The following is a 4,167-nucleotide window of genomic DNA, read 5'->3' as shown; positions in this document are numbered from 1 at the left end:
ATAGGCCATCGGAAGCCAAAATCGTGTAACAGCCATGAGACGACCCGGGTAACACCTCAAACACCTCAAGAGTGACCAAATTAAGTTACGGAAACTTACAGAACTAGCACGGGACTCCCGGTTCGAAAACTAAGTCCAAAAATGCACTTTTTAACACTTAAGCTTGAAAATAAGCCATCGGAGGCGAATATTGTGCAACAACTACGAGACAGCCTAGGGAACACCTCAAACACCTCGGGAGGGACCAAAGTAAGTTGTGGAAGCTTAGGGAACTGGCACAGGACTCCCGGTTCGAAAACTAAGTCCAAAAATGCATTTTTTCACACTTAAGCTTGAAAATAGGCCATCGGAGACCAAAATCATGCAACAGCCATGAGACGGCCTGAGTAGCACCTCAAACACCTCAGGAGGGACCAAAGTAAGTTGTGGAAACTTACAGAACTAGCACGGGACTCCCGGTTCAAAAACTAAGTCCAAAAATGCACTTTTTCACACTTAAGTTTGAAAAATAGGCCATCGGAGGCCAAAATCATGCAACAGCCATAAGACGGCCCGGGTAACACCTCCAACACATCGGGAGGGACCAAAGTAAGTTGTGAAAACTTACAGAACTAGCACGGGACTCCCAGTTTGAAAACTAAGTCCAAAAATGCACTTTTTCACACTTACGCTTGAAAATAGGCCTTCGGGGGCCAAAATCGTGCAACAGCCACAAGACGGAAACACCTTAAACACCTCGGGATGGACCAATGTGAGTTGTGAAAACTTACAGAGCTAGCATGGGACTCTTGGTCTGAAAACTAAGTCCAATTATGAACTTTTTCACACTTAAGCTTGAAAAATAGGCCATCGGAGGCCAAAATCGTGCAACAGCCACGAGACGGCCCGGGTAACACCTCAGGAGGGACAAAAGTAAGTTGTGGAAACTTAAAGACTAGCACGGGACTCTCGGTTTGAAAACTAAGTCCAAAATTGTACTTTTTCACACTTAAGCTTGAAAATAGGCCTTCGGGGGCCAAAATTCTTGCAACAGCCACGAGACGGCATAGGAAACACCTCAAACACCTCGGGAGGGACCAATATGAGTTATGGAAACTTACAGAACTAGCACAGGACTCCCGGTTTGAAAACTAAGTCCAAAAATGCACTTTTTCACACTTAAGCTTGAAAAATAGGTCATCGGAGGCCAAAATCGTGTAACAGCCACTACACTACCCGGGTAACACCTCAAACACCTCAGAAGGGACCAAAGTAAGTTTTGGAAATTTACGGAACTAGCAAGGGACTACCGGTTCGAAAACTAAGTCAAAAAATGCACTTTTTCACACTTAAGTTTGAAAAATAGGCCATCGGAGGCCAAAATCGTGCAACATCCACGAGATGGGCTAGGAAACGCCTCAAACATGTCGGGCGGGACCAACATAAGTTGTGGAAACTTACGGAAGTAGCACGGGACTCCCAGTTTGAAAACTAACTCCAAAATGCACTTTTTCACACTTAAACTTGAAAATAGGCCTTCGGGGGCCAAAATTATGCAACAGCCACGAGACAGCCCGAGAAACACCTCAAACACTTCAGGAGGGACCAATGTGAGTTATGGAAACTTACAAAATTTGCATGGGACTCTCGATTTGAAAACTAAGTCTAAAAATGTATTTTTTCCCAACTCTTGAGCTTAAAAATAGGCCATCGGGGGGCCAAAATTGTTAAACAACCCCGAGAAGGCCCGTGGAACACCTCAATCACCTCGAAAGCAACCGTTGTAACTTGTGTAAACTTACAGAACTAGCACAGGACTTCCGTTTTGAAAACTAAGTCCAAAAATGAATTTTTCCAACACTTAAGCTTGTAAATAGACCATCGGCGGCCAAAATCGTGTAACAGGCACGGGAACGCCCGGGGAACACCTTAAACACCTCGGGAGGGACCAATGTAAGTTGTGGAAACTTAGGGAACTAGCACCGGACTCCCGATTTGAAAACTAAGTCAAAAAATGCATGTTAAATTGTATGTTTAATTGATAAGATAATAATTGTCTAACTTGCATTCTTTTTTCTTTTCTTGTTTTTTTGTGTTTCATTTTTTTGCAGATTGGAGATTTGATATGGACATGTTTGGTAATTTGGAGAGAAGAAGTTAACTTATTTTGTGTTTTTGTTCATATTACCTTACATGTATTTTGGTTGCGTTGTAAATTTTATATTTTTGTTGGTATTACAGGACATGTTTGGTAATCCGCACTTGATATTTTATTTTTGTAGATATTAGTGGACATATTTTTTGTGGATATTAGGAGACGTGTTTGGTAATCCGCATGTAGTTGATATTATATTTTTGTGGATATTAGCAGACATGTTTTTTGTGGATATTATGAGACATGTCTATAATCCGCATGCAGTTCATATTGTATTTTTGTGGATAGTGCTGAAATTCGATTGTGATGTTTATGAAAATGAATAGATTTTTGTATTGATTTGTAATAGATATTTTATTGAACAGCTTATTGAATAGGCCATCGGACAGGTTATTGCACAGGTTATTGAAATGCGCAGGAAATTTTTACTGAAAAGAAAAAATTTAATTTGAAAATAATACCCCCCTTTCAAAAATATTTAATTTTTATTAGCGACGAAATGAAAAATGTCGCTATTAGTTTTCAAAAAATATGACGAATAATTTTGTCACTAATGATATAGTACCAAACAAATAATTTCGTCACATTTGTTGAATATTTCGTCACTAAATTGAAATATTTGGTGACAAAATATTTTTTGTCATTGAAGAATTTTCTTTTCTGCTCATTTTAGTGACGAATTTTTTTGTCACCTTAATCCATATTGTTGGTGAGAAAAACCTTCGCCACTAAAATCTATTTAGTGACGAAATATTTCGTCGCCAAAAACAATTAAAATAAAATATTCTTTAGTTTTGATGACGAAATTGATGTTTTAAAGGACGAAAAATGCAACATTTGGAGACGAAACATTTTGTTGCCAAAAATGAAAAATAGGTGATGAAATTGTTTTTCATCACCAGGTACTTTCAGCGACAACGTATAGGCGACAAACGTGGTGGCAAATTTTTTTCGTCGCAGATCACTTTAGTGAGGAAAATTTGATGTTTAGTGACAAAATCAGTTTGTCACCAAAGGCTTTTTTTGTTGTAGTGGTCATTGGTGCTTGGTGTAACGTTAGGTTTTAGGAATGTTGGGCTTTAGTATTTGAATCATGGATTGGGCCTTAAGTGGTGGGCCATATCCTTTTATGGGCCTACCTATGTCAGTAGTCCCCTATTCCCAAGTGCGTCTTTAGTCCAACGAAGGGAATAAGGAAGTAAATAGGGGTGGTGAGATGTCGACAGAGAGAGGATCGACCGGGAGGTGGGTCGACCGCGAGGGGTGGCCGAGCGGAGGGGCCAACCGTGAGGAGGGCAGACCGTAAAGGGTGGCCGAGGAGACGGGCCGACCGTGAAGAGGGCCACAGCGAAAGGTGGCGAGTGGAGGGACCTACCATGAGGAGGGCTGACCACGAAGGGTGGCCAAGGAGATGGACCAACTGCGAGGATGGCCAACCACGAAGGGTGGCCGAGGAGAAGGGCCGACCGTGAGGAGGGCCGACCGTGAAGTGTGGCTGAGGGAACGGGCCGACCGTGAGGAGGGCCAACCGTGAAAGGTGGCCGAGCGGAGGGACTGACTGTGACTAAGGCCGACCGCGAAGGGTGGCAGAGCGGAGGGACCTACCGTGAGGAGGGCCGACTACGAAGGGTGGCCAAGAAGAGGGGCCGACCGCGAGAATGGCGGACCACGAAGGGTGGCCGAGTGAGAAGGGGAAATGGTGGTGCGCGAGGCTCGAGGAGCAGCGAGGCACGTGGTGAAGTGAAGTGGAATAGATAGGGGAGGGGAAGGGAGTAGTGGATCATGGTCGTACATGTGAAAGAATCCTTGAATGGGGGGAGGTGACGCGTTAGTAAGAAGTGAAGGGACAGGGTGATATAGGTCAGTGAAAATGCAGGGGCGGGAGTTTTTCGAAATTTTTCAAACTGGCAAAATTTAACCTTGACCTTTGAAATGTAGGGAAACCATGGGCATTTGGGGTTGTCCGCTTTACCTACCTTTTTGTAAAAAACTGATACGTCCCAGAAGTAAACTAAATTGTTTCGAGTGATACT

This window comes from Camellia sinensis, chromosome 8 (genome assembly GCF_055761805.1).
Source record: "Camellia sinensis isolate YWXY chromosome 8, ASM5576180v1, whole genome shotgun sequence".
NCBI classification, from domain to species: domain Eukaryota; kingdom Viridiplantae; phylum Streptophyta; class Magnoliopsida; order Ericales; family Theaceae; genus Camellia; species Camellia sinensis.
The sequence above is the reverse complement of the archived record's forward strand: the minus strand, read 5'-3'. Positions refer to the sequence as shown.